Raw genomic sequence first — 18055 nt, 5'->3', positions numbered from 1 at the left:
AATTCTTTGTACTCCTGAATAAGTCCCAAACAATTAAAAAAAAAAAAGAGAGAGAGAGAAAAAATTGGCATAGATGGGACATTCCTTAAACAGACATTTTCAACAATCCACAGTCAACATCATATTAAATAGAGAAAAGCTGAAAGAATTCTCACGTGAAACTGTAATCAGGCAAGGATGTCCATTATTGCCACTACAATTTACCATATTCCTGGAACCCCTAGCCCATGTGATCACAAAGCGAAGGATATTTTTTTTTTTTTTTTTTTTTTTTTTTTTTTTGTAGAGACAGAGTTTCACTTTATGGCCCTCGGTAGAGTGCTGTGGCGTCACACGGCTCACAGCAACCTCCAACTCCTGGGCTTAAGCGATTCTCTTGCCTCAGCCTCCCGAGTAGCTGGGACTACAGGCGCCCGCCACAACGCCCGGCTATTTTTGGTTGCATTTCGGCCGGGGCCGGGTTTGAACCCGCCACCCTCGGTATATGGGGCCGGCGCCTTACCGACAAAGCGAAGGATATTAAAGGTATCCAAATGGTGATAAAGGAGGTCAAGCTACCTCTCTTTGTTGTTGATATGGTCTTTTACTTAGAAAACCCCACAGACTCAGCTGTGAGACCGCTGAAAGTGATCAAGAAATACAGTAACATCTCAGGATATAAAATCAATGTACATAAATCAGTAGCCTTTATGCCAATAACAGTCAAGCTGAGAATCAAATCAAAGATACAATATCCTTCACAGAAGTATCAAGAAAATGGAATACCTTGAAATATGTTAAACAAAAGATGTGAAGGGTCTCTACAGAGAATTATAAAACACTGAGAAAAGAAATAGCAGAGCACATTAACAGAAGGAAGAACATACTATGCTCGTGGCTGGGATGAATCAACATTGTTAAAATATCTGTACTACCCAAAGCAATCTACAGATTTAATGAAATTCTCATTAAAATACCATCATAGTTTGAAGATCTAGAAAATATAGTTATATGTTTTGTATAGAACCAGAAAAACCTTGGAATACCCAAGGAAATTCTATGATACCAGACTTCAGCATATATTACTAGTCTACAGTTATCAGAACAGCATGGTATTAACATAAAAACAGAGACAGAGATCTATGGAACAGAATATAGAATGCAGAGATGAAACCAGCCTCATGAAGCCATCTGATCTTTGACAAAATAAACCAAACCATACATTGAAGAAAAGAATCTCTATTTAACAAATGGTACTGGGAGAACAGGATAGCCAAATATAAGAGATTAAAACTGTACCTACACTCCTCACCCCTTACAAAATCCAGGATGGATAAAATATTTAAATCTAAGACATGAAACTATAAAAACCCTAGGAAATAATGTAGGAAAAAGTCTTACTCTTATCAGCCTAGGGAAATAATTTATGAAGAAGACCTTATTGGCAATTGCAGGAGCAACCAAAATAAATAAATGGGTCCCGATCAAGTTAAAAATTTTTGTACATCTAAAGACACAATCAACAAATCTATGAGGCAACCTTCAGAATGGAAGGAAGATACTTGCATGCTGTGAATCTGTCAAAGGGCTAATTGCCAGAATCTACAAAGAACTCAAGCAAATCAACAAGAAAATAACCCCATTAAAAAGCTGGGCAAGGGACATGAACAGAAACTTTTCTCAGAACAGAAGAATGGCCAATACACACATGAAAAAATTGCTCATCATCCCTAATTATCAGAGAAATGCAAATCAAAACCACCTTGAAATATCAGCTAACTCCAGTGAGAATGGCCCATATCACAAGGTCCCAGAGCCACAGATTCCGCTGTGCGCGTGGAGAGAGGGGAACACTTATGCCCCATATACTGTTGCTTGTTGGTGGAACTACAAACGAGTAAAGCTTTTACAGAAAGAGGTATACTTTCTGTATACTTCTGTTTTTAATGTTTTTTAATCCTATTTTGGTCAAAGCAAATCACATATCTCAGAGTCCTCAAAGAAGTAAAACTAGACCTACCATTTGATTCTACAGCCCTACTCCTAGGTATCTACCCAAAAGAAAAGAAATTTTGGTACAAGAATATGTGTACTCGAATGTTTATAACAGCTCAATTCATAATGGCAAAGATGTGGAAACAACCCCAGTGCCTGGCAACACATGAATGGATTAATCCACCGTGGTGTATGAATACCATGGAATATTATTCAGCCATACAAATATGGAGATTTTCCATCTTTTCTAACAACCTAGATGGACTTAGAGAACATCCTCCTAAGTGAAGTATCATAAGAATTGAACAATAGCCATCCCAAATACTCCATTCTAACTTGAAACTAGTAGAGCAGTGTTTTTCAACCTTTCTTATCTCATGCACATTTGAACCTATAGGTAAATTTCTGTGGCCCATTTAAATTATGTCAGTCAAAAGTAAAAACAGTAAAAAAAATATATTTATTGTTCTTTGACTATCTTTCAAAAATAATTTACTTAATGATCTTTAAACATTTTTGCAGCACAGGGCGGCGCCTGTGGCTCAAAGGAGTAGGGCACTGGCCCCATATACTAGAGGTGGCAGGTTCAAACCTGGCCCTGGCCCTGGCCAAAAACTGCAAAAAAAAAATTTCACAGCACACCTAAAATCCTCTCATGGCACACCAATTTGCCACGTGTGCACATGGTTGAAAATCACTGTAGTAAAATAACAACTAAAGGCTCACATGAGTAAAAGCTCAGTTATATTTAAGTGGGGAGCAAGAAGGATTTTGGTAAGTTCCCACCCAACAGGTGCAATGCATATGTATATGGCATACCCTGGGTGAAGGACACAGCTACTATTGGGACTGTCACCTTATAAGTGCAACCTATGTAACCTAATCATATGTTCTCTCATATTAATCTGAATCAAAATAACATAAGAGAGAGAAAAGTGGCTACAATATTTTTCAGCTCTTACTGTTAAGAGTATATTTCCTCCATTTGAATCTTGCCTGAGACAGGTGATGTGCTTTGACCACACAGGCATTAAAAAACCTAATCCAAGACAAAAGTTGAAATGCATTTTCCATTTCTCTTACTTCCTTTGAATCCAGCTACTTTGTGAAGAAGCCAAAGATAACCTTCTATATTTTTAAGAAATGTAGCCTATTTGCCTTCAATGCTCCAGCTGACAATCAGAAATAGGAGTGAGATCATTTAGGACCAAGAAGCCCGAGGAAACCCAGCAGCTTGTTGTAGTTGTGTGAGTAAATCCAGATGAGACAATCAGAAGAGCTGCACTGCTGAGTTCCCCTGTATAGCAATGAAGTACTATTGTTTTAGGCCACTAAATTTGAAAGTAGATTATAAGCTTCAAAAGCTAATGTAATGTGCTGTGTCTCTAGGTTTGGTAGGACAAGTTCTAAGAAGAAGGTCCCAAGATTCTTGACCACTGTACCCCATGCCCTGTATGACCTGTGATTACAACTGGGTATCACTCCCAAGATTAGGTAAAAGTAAAGGGATCTTGCAGATACAATTACAGTCTCTACTCAGATGACTTTGTTTTAATCAATGGTGAAGTTATTTTGGGTGGATCTACCCTAATGAGGTATGTCTTTAAAAGAGTTAAGAAGAACCAATGGTGAATTATTTTGGGTGGATCTACCCTAATGAGGTATGTCTTTAAAAGAGGTAAGAAGAACTTGAAGCAGTAGACACTTTTTCTTCTTGGCCTTGAAAAAGTAATCTCTCATGTTATGGAGGGGGGGCACCTGGTAAGAATAGTGAGAAGCCTTATAGAGAGATAAGAACAGTTTCCCTCCTCCAGGTCATAGTCAGAAAAAAAATTGGGTATCCTAGTTCTTCAGCTGAAAACTTTCAATAACCAGCATGCTGGAAGAGAGCCTGAAGTTTCAGATGATGTCATTGGCCTACCTGGCCACTAAATTTCAAAGTGATGAGCCTTCTAGCAGAGATGGAAATTGCAAGATGGTAATTAGTGTATTATTTTAAGCTAAATTTGTGTTGTTTTGTTATCCACCAAGACAAAACAAATATCCTAACCAAGGTAGCTCTTTAACTATCAGATATAGTAGAAACTGTGACTTACAGAAATTATCAGTTTACGGATTTCTTTGCCCAGTTATAAATCTTGGTAGAAGAGAGAAGTAACATTCTTTGCCTTAAAGTGAGTCATTTTCTCTTCCTAAAGGCTCATAGAAAATGTAGTACCCCCTCTCTGCTTCAATGTCATGTGAAAATAAAACAAAGAGGAAAATTTTATCTGTAAGTGATGGCATCTTCAAAAACTGATACTCAATTGAAGTCAGAGGATTGGATTATATGACCTCTTGAGGGAATTTCTTGCTCCCATAATGTTGTGGCTCAGAATAATGTCATCTTTTCTTGGTCCTAGAAGTGCTGAAAGGCACTTAAAATTATAAGTCAAAGTGCATGACTGATGGGATTGTTAATGTTGAAAAAGAAATGACTTGTTCTCTATTATAACACAAACAAAAGGAACATAACTTCCACCAAGGAAAACAAAGACTAGCGGAAAACTGTCTACTGATAAAATAAATGGCATAATGAAGCCGGTAAAAAGTCCCAGCTGGTTACAAACACAGATACAGGCTAGCCAAATCTCCATGTGGCAGAATGGATGCAGAGCTTTCTCTGACAGAACAATGACAAGAGATTTCAGTGAATATGCATTGATTTAGCAGGGCCTTGGACAAATCCATCTTTACTGAGTGGCATATACAAGTTCCCTGTCATTAAGTACAAATCAAAGCATTTAAAATGCATGCAAGAAAAATTTTTCAATCCTTGCAAGGCTTAGCACCATGCAGAGAGCACTGTAGGGCATCAGTTTTTTATAGCGTTATTCCTGCACCACTTTCCTGGATCTATCTCACTTCCCACTTCTTCATTCGCCCCCGTTCTCCTAAGTTCTGACCTTTAGATGCGTTCACTCTGGCACTTTTCTAGTTATAGTCTGTGTTTACTTTCTGGAAACGATTTACATTTCTTCTGAATATTCTCTCTTTATCTCATGTTGCATAATGATGAAATCTTCGACTTTAGATAGCCACTCTTATCTGGCTTATTCCAGCTCTTCTCATGGGACTAAGGCAAAATGTAGGTGTTATCACACACTGAGAACTGCATTTTCCTTCTCAAATAATCATTCTAACACTTGGAAAATTTTCTGGTTGTCTTTGTGGAGAATGAGGAATTCGAACCAGGTCTTAAAGACTGGAGGGAGTGGTTGGTCCTTCAGAAAAAGAAGAAAAGCTTTGGGGACCCAAGAGACTAGAATAATAATGACCCTTTGACATACTCAAGCATACTCATGACTATGTATTTGGGTACATGGGACCAAGACCCAAAATGACATATACGCTAATTGATTATTTATTTCACAAATTAAAGTACAGAGTGGTATGGTATGGCATCTCTGCTGTAAAAATTCATCAGATAGCTAGGGTCCTTCTATCTAGTAACTTAGTCACAAAAAAGTTTTCCTTCTCTGCATGTAGTAAGATGGCCCTCACCACCTTCATTTTTCAGTTATTTTAAAAGGCAGAAGGATTCACATTCTACTGTTAAAAACATAGTAACTGGGATTCATGTAGCTAACAGTGGTTGGAGTGTGTCTCCTTCAAAATTCTGCTATTGAAAATTAATGGCCAGGGCTTGGTGCCTGTGGCTTAACTGGCTAAGGCATCAGCCACGCACACCTGAGCTGGCGGGTTCAAATCCAGCCCGGGCCTGCCAAACAACAATGACGGCTGCAACCAAAAAATAGCCGGGCATTGTGGTGGATGCCTGTAATCCCAGCTACTTGGAAGGCAGAAGCAGGAGAATTGCTTGAGCCCAGGAGTTGGAGGTTGCTGTGAGCTGTGATGCCATGGTACTCTACCCAGGGCAATAGCTTGAGGCTCTGTCTCAAAAAAAGAAAGAAAGAAAAGAAAATTTATGACCATGTTAAGAGGTAGAGATCTTTAAGAGGTGATTAGTTCATGAGAGCTCCTCCTCTCATAAATGGAGTTAAGATTCTTAGATGAGTCGCCACATAATGTTGGGGTCTCTTACCCTTCTGCCTTCCTGCATGTGAGGACACAGCAGGCTTTCTAAAGAGGATGGCGTCCTCACCTGACATTTGAACATGGAAGTGCCTTGCTGTTGGACTTCCCAACTTTCAGAACGATGAGAAAATAAATGCTGCTTCTCTATAAACTACCCAGTCTCAAATATTTTGTTACATTAATAGCACTACAAATTAAGACAGAGGCTTAAGACAAAGGCTCCTACTACTTTAGAAGAATTAGAGAAATTATCCTGGAAGATATCTAGCAGGAAAAAGATGATCAGAAGTTCAGTCATAACTGTTTTGATTGAAACAATAATGGAAGGGGTTATTTATTGAACAAATTTTAGTTAAGCACCTCCTGTATTCTTGGCACAGTTTTATGGTCTTTGAGTATGTCAGTGAACAAAACAACGATCCCTGTCATCTTAAATTATTGATGTATTTGTAGGTATAAGGTAACTATGAAATGGATAAGAAATGTGAGATTGGAGTTTATGTGAGAATTAGCAACAGAATTAATTCACTGGACTAGGAACTTACACCACATCATTTCTTATTTTTTTTTTCTTTCTCTCTCTTTTTTTTTTTTTTTTGAGAGGGAATTTCATTTTGTCACCCTTGGTAGAGTGCTGTAGCGTCACAGCTCACAGCAACCTCCAATTCTTGGGCTTAAGTGATTCTCTTGCCTCAGCCTCCCAAGTAGCTGGGACCACAGGCACCTGCCAATGCCAGGCTAATTTTTTGTTGCAGTTTTCATTGTTGTTTGGCAGGCCCGGACCAGGTTCGAACCCACCAGCCCCAGTATATGCGGCCAGCACCCTGCCCTCTGAGCTATAGGCCCTGAGCCCACATCATTTCTTTTAAACATTCTGACTACAATAAAGAAGTATTATTATCCCAAAGACTATGTGCAGATTAAATGGTAAAATTGAAACTTGAACGCATGAATAAGTTGTTGATTATGGTGCGATGCTTCCCTGAAACCATGAACAAATGGTGTGAATGAAGGTAAGAGCATGGAATTTTAAGGCAAAAAGATCTCAACTTAAAATTTTGTTCTTCTGATTACTGATAGAGTAACCACTCCTAGAGGATTTGATTCAGTCAGCCTGGAGTAGAAACTGGCATTTGCATTTCTAACAAGTTCTCAGGTAATTCACCTGGTGACCACAAACATTGGAAACTCTGCCCTATCATGTACTTTCTCCTCTCCCTTCATTGCCTCCTGAATAATTCTCCCCACCACCACCTTGGTGGGGGGTGGGGAACTCAAGTCAATGTGTGCAGAGGAGGTAGGGAGGGAGACCACTTAGGTTTTAAAGAGGCAACATTTAAGACCAAGGACAAAGCACACTGCAGAGAGCCACAGAGGGAAGAACATTCTAGGCAGACAACACAAGCTTAGCAAATTGAGGCAGAAAGGTGAGTAATAAGAATGTTGAGGCACCGTGATCAAGGTGCCCAGGGTTCATAGCCTCTCATTCATAATTAGCCATATGATTCCAATGTACACAAGCTTACCGTGGTTTAAATAACACCATTCCCCCACAGCGTGGTTCGAACTTCAGTCACCTCGGTTTATTATCACTGAGCAACGGCCTCAAGGACAGACTTCCATGCAGCTACTCAATATTCATATCATTCATAAATGAGTGGTGTGCACGTAATATTCATATAATTAATAAATAAGTGGTGTGCATGTACCGGTGCCCAGTCTCGTGACTTCTTTCTAAGTCCCATGGAATTACTGCAGGCACTGTTAATCACTTTGTGTGTAGATAGCAGAGTTTGCAGTTGTTTGGGCCCATTTTTCCCCATTAATAAAATGATTATCTTAGTTAAGGGTGCTAGGAACAGAATACCATAGGTGGGTGGTGTAAGCCATAGCAACTTATTTCTCTAAGTTCTAAAGGCTGGGAAGTTCCAGATGAAGATGCTGTCCACATCTGGTGTCTGGTGAGGATTCTACTCCTTGCTTGTAGATGGCCAGTTTCCTGTTGTATCTTCACACTGTGTGGAGAAGGACAATCCTAACACTTGTGTGTCTTATAATGACACTGATCCCATGCATGACCCAAGCACTTCCTAAATCCCACCTCCAAATGCCCTGATGTTAGAGATTTAAGCTACAATGTGTACACTTTGACAAGATACAAACCTTCAGTCCATAGTATTTGGCATTTTACAGAAATGGATAATTGGAAAATATAATTAGCCAAACAAATTGAAAATATAATAAAGAAATGAAAACTGATGAGGGCTTTCTTTCTTGCTCTTGTCGTACCATTTAATATAAAGAGCAAACACCTTTTCTATTCCTTGAAAAATTACTATCCACCTTTTTCTTAGTGTAAATTAGCTTACAAATGTTTATTTTTTGAACATTCAAATGTTATGAGATATTTTGAGTGCTTCTCTAGTATGAAGTTTTGGCCTGGATGACTTTTACTAGGGTATGGTCATCATTTTTGTTCTAACCATTTTCTTCATGTATATTGTTAAGTTCGCCTTTACTAATTTCCTCTGGTTTCATATCCTGGAACTCCTAAAGGTGACAATTTCGATATTCTACATGTAGCTCTTTCTATTCAGAAAAAAAGAAAAATAATTAGACTATTACAATTTCCATACCATCTTACCCTCTCTTAAAATGTGTACACATATTTTTGGCATGGTCTATATACAAGCTAGCCAATTTTTCAAATACTTAGGCCACGAGAGCTCGCTTCTCTTAGCCTTCATTGCTTTAATAGTATATTTGGGATATTAATTCTTAGTAATAGGGTACTTATAAAGATTAAAAAGACATATTTGTAATGCATGTGCCCAAAGGTCATGGCTCCTTAAACAGTGTTTCTGAGCACCATCCCACCCAAGCATTTATAAATTAAATCACTCATTTAACATTTGACGTTCACTGCCTTATATTACTGATAAATGCCACTATGTTGGGTCACACAACTATATTGTAAAGAAGAGCAAAATTTGTTCTACATATGATTTTGTCTTGTCAAAGAACCTAGGACATGTTGGGATATAGAATCAATATTTAAAAAGCTCCATTAAGTATCCACCCACTCAATAAAATTAACTACATATGAATGCATGTTATGACCCTGGTTCCTGAATAATCAGGTCAAGATAAAAATTTGATTTTCACCATTTAAATTTGACAGGAGAAAAAATAACCAGCATAACTATGTCCACAACTGTTTTCTTTTTACTTTCAGGCTAACATGGGAATATGAGTATTAAACAAAACAAGTAATATTTTCTCTGCAGAAGTATTTTTGCTCAGGTGAAGCTAAACAGATTATCTCAGCTTAGAAGGTAGAGAAGTATTTTATGACTGAATGGTTTTGTATAAAGTCTGAGAGATTCTGATTTTAGATTTTTCTGGTCATGAGCTTTCTAAGATAGTAAATTTCCCAGTAAAAAGGAGTTGTAGAATTATTCACCTGGAAGTCTTAAAAATCTAATTATAGAAGATCTAGGAAAAGATAAGATGTATCAGTGAAACCAGATAAAATAATTCAAAATAACTTGAGTATATGTGAGCAAGCAGTGTGTGAAAAGACACACCGATAAAAGAACCGTGGGGTATAAACAGTGCTGATTAAATTGGCTATTCATTTGAAAGAAAACAAACCAAGATCACACCATTATACCATATGGAAAAATAATCAGATAGTGATTCCATGAGAATATGAAACACTAAAAAATATGAGAAAACTTCAGAAGATATTTAAGCCAATTTACATATAAATGAATGGGTTCAAAGTCTTAAAATGTATCACGCAAGCCACCAACCAAAAGTAAATAGCTATGTTGATATATTACAAGAAGAGGATTACATAAAGATAACATAGTTGATTGTCGAAGAACATGTAATAATTCTAAAAATATATGCACTTAGCAGTGTGGTGAAGTACATGATGAAAACCTCGTAGAAGTTAAAGACAATCCAAAATTATAGTTGACAGCTTCACTCCTATATCTGTCAGTAATTGTTATTATTACTCATTGATAGAACAAGTAGAGAGAAAGTAAGAATAGAGAATTGAATTTCAAATTTCAATAGACCTATTTGAATTTCAAATTTCAATAGACCTATTCAAATTTCAAATTTCAATAGACCTATTTGAAATTTATAAAAGGTTCTACCCAACAACATGAGAATACACTTAATTTTCAAATGAAAATACAACATTGATCAAGACAAGATTGTTCCTTGGTCTATTAGAAAAAAATCTCAACAAACTTGAAGATGAGAAATTGTACAAAGCATGCTTGCTGGCCAGAATGGAATGAAACTAGAAGTACAAAACAGAAAGATAGATGGAAAGTGTCCAAGTATTTGGAAATTAAATAAAACGTGTCTAAATTATCTATCAAATAGGATGTCTCAAGGGAAATTGAAAACTATTTCAGATTGGATAAAAATGAAAACATAACATCAAAATTTATGGTACACAGCTACAAAAATGCTCACTGTGAAATTTACCCCATTAGTAGTAGTAGTATTCAATCAGTCTGAACTGCAGTGGTGCGATCTTAGGTTTCTCCAGCCTCAAACTCCTGGGATCAGGTCGTCCTCTTGTTTCACCCTCCCAAAGAGCCAGGATCATAAGTACATGCCACTGTACTCAGCTAGGAAAATTAAAAGAAATTTTTTTTTTTGTATGACAAAGGTCTTGCTATGTTGCTCCAGCTGGTCTTAAATGTTTGGCCTCATTATTCTTCTGTCTCAGCTTTTAAGCTAAATAATCTACACTTCTGCTTTATGAAGCTAGAAGAATAATCTAAAGCTCAAACGGAACTCCAAACAAGCAGAACATGAAAGCATTAAGTATAAATAAATAAAAAAAGAAAAATATTAGATAAAATCAATAAGTAATTGGTGAAATTAATAAGCCTCTAGCTAGACTAAGGAAATCAGCGATAAGAGACAACATACCACACCAGGATTGTAAAGGAAGATATCAATACAAACCTCCTGGACGTTAGTAGAATTAAATGAAATGAATAACTTTCAATACAGACCCTAGAGACAGTAACAGGATTGAAAGGATATTTTAAAAATTCCTATAAAATTTTATTTTATAATAAAAGCACAAATTCCTTGAAAAAGTCACAAACTACCAAAACTCACTGAAAAAAATAAAAGAAACCAGAACAGTCATATATTGATGAAATTAATTTAATTCATAGTTAAAACTTTTCCAGCAAGGAAACCACATTCCCAGATCTTTACTCTTATAAATTCTAATGACTATGTAAAGAAAACAAAAAAAACATAAAACTAATTCTACAAAATGTGTCCTGGAAAATAAGCGCGAACACTTCTCTACCCATTTTTTGAGGCCAGCAGTATTCTATTGACAAATCTAAAATATATACATACATATTTTTACAAAAAAAGACATTACAAAAAAGTGCAACATTTTTCATAAAGACAAAAATCCTCAAGAAAAATATTAGCCTACTGAATCCCACAGTGTGTATAAAAAGATAATATGCCATCCTAGAAATGCTGAATCAGGACTCCAAAAAAATGCATCAATCTAATTCATTCTGGTAACTGAATGAATAAGGAAGAGCCACAACATCATTTCAGTTAATGTAGAAAACCCATTTGATCAAACTCAACATCCATTCCTGATTTCTAAAACTTCAGGAAAACTTGGTGGGCTATTTTTCTAAACAGTTTTATGGAGCTAAAATTGATATACAAAAACTTAATATATGTATGCATAATATATAAAATCTGATGAAATTAGACATACGCACATACCCATTATTCTATTGCCACAATCGAAGTAATAAACATATTCATCACCTCAAAAAGTTCCTGAGTTCTTTGGGTATTGTTTCTCTTTCTTCTTCTTCTTTTTTTTTTGTAACAATCTTTGATACAAGGGCTACTTTCTTAACAAATTTTAATGTGCATAATACACGTACTACTAGGTTAACTCTAAGTGCTCAAATCTCTATAATCTATTCATCTCACACAGTGAAAACTTGATATCCATTAAGCAATAGCTCCCCCTATTCTCCTCCCTCCAGTCTACAGCAGCCACCATCCTAAACTCTGTTTCTGTGCATTGACTATTTTAGGGACCTCCTAGAAGTTAAACCATGCAATATATTTCCTCCCATAATTGGCTTATTTCACTTAGCGTAATGTCCTCCAGCTTCGTCCATGCTGTCACCAATGGTAGAATTTCCTTCTTTGGTAAGGTTCTGTAACATCCACTGATGTATACAATGTATTTCTTTTTATCTGCCCTTCTGTTGATGAACATTTGGGTTGTATTCGTGTCTTGGCTATTATGAATAATGCTGCCACACTGAGATCATTATTGAGGAGCTTTTTGTCTTAAGTTTTCTTCTATTATTTTACAGACCCAGGTCTTATGTTTAATTCATTAATCTACTTTGAGCTTATTTTTGGTATGACATAAGGGCCCCATTTTATGTTTTACCTGTGTATATCTAGTTGTACCAACATCATTTGTTAAAGAGACTGTCCTTTCCTCACTATTTTTGGAACACTTGTCAAAGATCAGCTGGCCATCTATGTGTGAATTTGTAACAGTCCTCCTTTTTCTGTAGGGAATGCTTCTAAGTCCCCCAGTATACGCCTGAAATTGTGGATTGTATGGAAGCACAATATATGTGGTTAGTATTGAGTAGTTTTCACATACACATGATAAAGTTTAATTTATAAATTAGGTATATTTAGAGATTAATAACAAATAATAAAATAGAACAATGATAACAATATCCTGTAATAAAAGTAAACATTGTCTTGCCCTTTCTCTCAAAATCCCTTATTGTACTTTCTTTTCTTTCTTTCTTTCTTTCTTTCTTTCTTTCTTTCTTTCTTTCTTTCTTTCTTTCTTTCTTTCTTTCTTTTTTTTTTGGTGGAGGGTCTTGCTCTGTAGAGTAAGTTAGAGTACAGTGGTGTCATCATAGGTCACTGTAACCTTCGATTCCTTTGCTCAAGCAATTTTCCTGCCCCTGCCTCCTGGGTAGCTAAGACAACAGGTAATGCCATTTTTAATTTTGTACATATGGGGTCTTGCTATGTTGAACAGGCTGGTCTCAAACTCCTGGCTTCAAGCAATCCTCTGACCTTGGCTTTCCCAGGTGCTAAGATTACAAACATGAGCCATTGTGCCTGGCCTTTATTGTGCTACACTTGCCGTGCAGCTTCTTGTCTCTCAATATGACAATGGAGATGGCTGCTAAGTGACTGAGGGGCAGATAGGTAAGGGATACAGTGTGATAGGATGGACAAAGAGTGATTCATCTCCAGGGTGGGGCATGGCAGAATGGCCTGAGACTTCATCATACTAAGAATGGGGCACAATTCAAAACTATTTCTGGAATTTTCCTTTAATATTTTCTCTGTGTTTGATCATAAGTAACTGAAACGGTGGCAAGTGAAACTGTAAATAATGGATGAACTGCCGTATTTCTGTGATCTCCATTCAGTCCAACTGGTGTATATGTCTGTCTTTATGACGGCATCATACCGTCTCAAATACTATAGGTTTGTAATATATTTTGAAATCAGGAAGAGTGATGCCTCTATATTTCTTCTTTCTCAGGATTTCTTATACTATTCTGGTTCTTTTGTGATGCCATTTACGTTTTAGAAATGTTTTCCATTACTAAAAAATGCTATTGAGATTTGATGGCGATAGCCTTGAATCTATAAATCACTTTGGATAGTGTAGGACCATATTTAATAATAGTAAGTCTTCCGATCCATAAAGGGATGTTTTTTCATTTATTTGTATCATTTAAACATTTTTTTAAATCAATGTTTTGTAGTTTTTAGTGAGCCAATCTTTTATCTTCTTGGTTACATTTATAGAACTGTCCAATAATGAGGAAGAAGATTAAATTAGTAATCTAAAACCTGACTACAAGGAAAGCTCAGGCCTAGATGGCTTCAGTGGTGAGTTCTACCAAACAGTTAGCAAAGAATTATTGCTAATCCTTCTCAAATTCTCCAAAAAACTGAAGAAGAGGGAACACTTCTCAAACCATTTCACAAATGAGTCTTATACTGATACTAAATCCAGACAAGAACACTACAAGTAAAGAAAGTTACAAGATAATATCCCTGATGAAGACAGAGGCAAAAATCTTAAACAAATATGAGAAAAACCTACCAGCACATTAAACGAATTATGCACTATGATTACATTTCTTCTCCCCACACCTTTCCACCATGTTAAGGGGGCTCAGGTGTAATAGGAGAGGATTACAATGGAAAGAGTATTTTAAAGTCCCATCAGGAGCCAGATTTATTCCTTAGAGATATTTTAAGACCTTTGTTTTTCAATTGGCTCATCATTGGAACATATGCCATCAATTGTGAGCTGGTCCTTTAGAACCTGGGTGCCCTTCCTTTACATTTGACTTAATAAAAATCTTAAAAAGTGACTCACATGTGGTAGGCATCATGAATATGATCATTCAATTAATGTGACCTTTTGCCCTTTGAGATCCCTGAACTTCATAGCATATTCTTAACACCCGAAACATGCTAAGCACGAGAATATTGTATGCTTCTGTTTTATATAACAGATGATAATAATCTTCTAATAATACAAACAGCTAAATTTTTTTAGCATATCATGCTATATTTTTATAGCAGGAGTAAGTTAGGTCTGAGGAAGTAAAATAACTTGCCCAAAGTCTCAACAAGTGACAGTTAGGATTTGAACCTAGGAAGTCTCAAAAACCCTTGTTCTTTTACAATGTTAATGCACTGCCTGCCAAAATATCTTACATTGTTGAAAACAAAAGTAGAATACACCAATCTTGATCTGAGTTTTTAACTTATTATGCAACATAATTTGTTTTGATTTCCCTATGAATTCACAGAGACATTAACTCTGAGAATATAAATATTTGGGGACAGTATTAGTTTCTCCAGGATTCAGGGCCGTATTATCACTAAACACCACACATCTTACTCATAGAACTAAACATTTTAAGGCTGACAGAATCAGGGATGAAAATTAGCCATCAAGACTGGTGAAAACATTTTGGTGCTTTTGTAGAACTTCAGCGCTTGAAAGTGCTTTCCTCGGCACACCCTCCAAAATGTAACTTCTGTAAATGGTGGAAAATGGATTTATTTGGTTAATATCTAATTTATTTCATACATCTGAAATAGTGCTTGAAGTTATAGTAGTTGCTAAATAAAAATTTCTTGAATTGATCTTCTGAAATACTTTCTATTTTTTTTTTTTTTTTGGCCAGGGGCAGATTTGAACCTGCCACCTCCGGTACATGGGGCCAGCACCCTACTCCTTGAGCCACAGGCACCACCCTAAAATACTTTCCACTGTGTCCTGTTTTAAAATGAGAAGAAAGAGAGGCACAGATAACTTAAAAGACTTGCCCAGAGTTCAAAAGTCCAAGAGCCAGACCCTGAAAATAGATGTTGAATCAATACATATTCTTTATTTTGTTTTTGTCCATGCCACCAGGACAAACCAAACAAAAACATAGTCTTAACTCAATATTTTAAATTACCTACCAATTTTTATCTTTAATAGTAACAAACTATAACTGAATTCTTTCTGGTAATCGGCAATGGAGAGACACTTTGCCTTCTGTTCACTGTGATGATACTGAAAAAGTTGAGATATATGAACTATTTCAAAATACTTTGACATATTTTGTATTAATGAATAAATCAGCAAATGTATTTTTTATTTAATCAGGTAGAAATTTCTCTTTTAGCACTGTTTGCAGTAAAATTACATTTTTTATTTGAAGTAGTGACCCAAAGGTCACAGAAACATTTTAAAACATTTCTGAATAAAATAACTTTTTTTTTTGTGAGACAGAGTCTCACTCCATCACCCTGGGTAGAGTGTCAGGGTGTCAGCTCACAGCAATCTCAAACTCGTGGGCTCAGGCACTCTTCTTCCCTTAGCCTCCCAAGTAGCTGGATCTATAGTATCCTGCCTAGGCATGCAGTTAGTTTTTCTATTTTTAGTAAATGCAGGGTCTTGCTCTTGCTCAGGCCAGTCTCCAACTCCTGAGCTCAACCAGTCCTCCCACCTCAGCCTCCCACAATGCTAGGATTATGTGCGTGAGCCACTATGCCTGGCCCTGAATAAAAGAAACTTGCAAATGTGTTTGCTATAATTATAATGTGCAATGCATTTAGTTAATTATAATAATGCAATGTAGTTAATAATAGAATATACAATTCCTTATTAATTCATTACTTCAACGACCTGCTCCGTTTCCGACCTGGGCCGGTTCACCCCTCCTTAGGCAACCTGGTGGTCCCCCGCTCCCGGGAGGTCACCATATTGATGCCGAACTTAGTGCGGACACCCGATCGGCATAGCGCACTACAGCCCAGAACTCCTGGACTCAAGCGATCCTCCTGTCTCAGCCTCCCGAGTAGCTGGGACTACAGGCGCGCGCCACCGCGTCCGGCTCATTATTTCAACGAATATTTGCTATTCAGTACCAGGTACCATGCCATTGACTAGAGATGTAATCCTGCCTGCAGGGAACTCACAATCTGGGAAGATAGAATCTAAACCAAAATTCATATGTGAATTGAAAATGGATATTTGATGCATAGGATGTTTAGTGTGATGTGCAGGTGGTGGCCTGAAGGCCAGCCAGGTAATATCCAAGAAATAAGTGGCAGAGGAGGAGAATCCAGGCAAAAACAATATAGTCCCAGAAGAGAGAACTTAGCTTGTCCCAGGAACTAACTGGAGGCCGCTCAGAATGCCTGGAATGTGAAGGCAGTGGGGAAAAGGAGGATGGGAGGACAGAGAGAGGAGCCCATATGGAGGCCACGCTGGAGGTGTTGAGGAGTCCAGACCTCAATGAATGTTTCTAAACTGGTCATAGGCTATTTAACCATGGCTTTTAGAAGCATCTTTCCAGCACTTTTTGTTGAAGGCTCTAACAGGTGTATTACCAATGGCTTCCCTTTTTGCATTTTGTAGATTCTCAATAAATTTCTGCTGAATCAAATATTTCATGCATAACTGCTGGTAATCTCCTTTGCTTTATTTATATACATATCCTTCCTGCTTGCCCAAATGATTTGGTACAGTTCAGAGAATGCATTGGTGGGAATGTTTTAAAAGCTTGTTGGTTTATAAAACTAGAGGACAGGGGAGGTGCCTGTGGCTCAAAGGAGTAGGGTGCCAACCCCATCTACCGGAGGTGGTGGGTTCAAACCCAGCCCTGGCCAAAACCTGCAATAAATAAATAAATAAATAAATAAAATAAAACCAGAGGACAGGTTTTAGAAAGTATCACTTATAAAAAAAATCATGGTTATGGGTTTCTACTTATTGTAAGCATTCTGAGCCTGGGAGTGATGCTGCTTTGATGCTCACTTAGTGTTTGGTAACAAATGCATAATAAATGAATGTTTTATTGAAGATGTAAGGTATATATCCGTCGTGCATAATGGTTCTGGCCAGAACACACGTGGTTCATGATCTAGTCTATTCTGTCTATTTCTAGAGGTCCTTGAAATCAATAGAGGATATCACCTATCCACCAACAAACAAAAATATGTACACCATTACACGTGTGCCTTAAACTGAAGGCTGAACCTGTAAGTCCTATCTGAGACTTAGAGTCTTCATTACCTAACACAGAATGCAGTATTTTTATTCCTCCTCAAATCAATTTAGTTTCTAAGAGTTCAGATTCTAACCAAAACCAAATTCAAAATCAAGCCTAGGGAGTCTTCCCATCTCTGCTTATATTTCAGTTTTGAAAAACAACTGCAAGAGGACTTCATTAATTGTCCCTGTCTCAGTTTGCCATCTAAAGCAGATGGATATCTATGCTCCCCACAAATCAGTGTGCCCTGGGACTTCCTACAGACAGATTAGCACATCTGTAGTTGAAGGCAAGTTTGCGTTAGAAGGGGAAAAAATATATTCCCATGAGGAAAGTTTAAGGGATCAATTCAAAAG

Source organism: Nycticebus coucang, chromosome 23, assembly GCF_027406575.1.
Source record: "Nycticebus coucang isolate mNycCou1 chromosome 23, mNycCou1.pri, whole genome shotgun sequence".
Classification (NCBI taxonomy): Eukaryota; Metazoa; Chordata; class Mammalia; order Primates; family Lorisidae; genus Nycticebus; species Nycticebus coucang.
Note: the sequence above shows the minus strand (reverse complement) of the source record.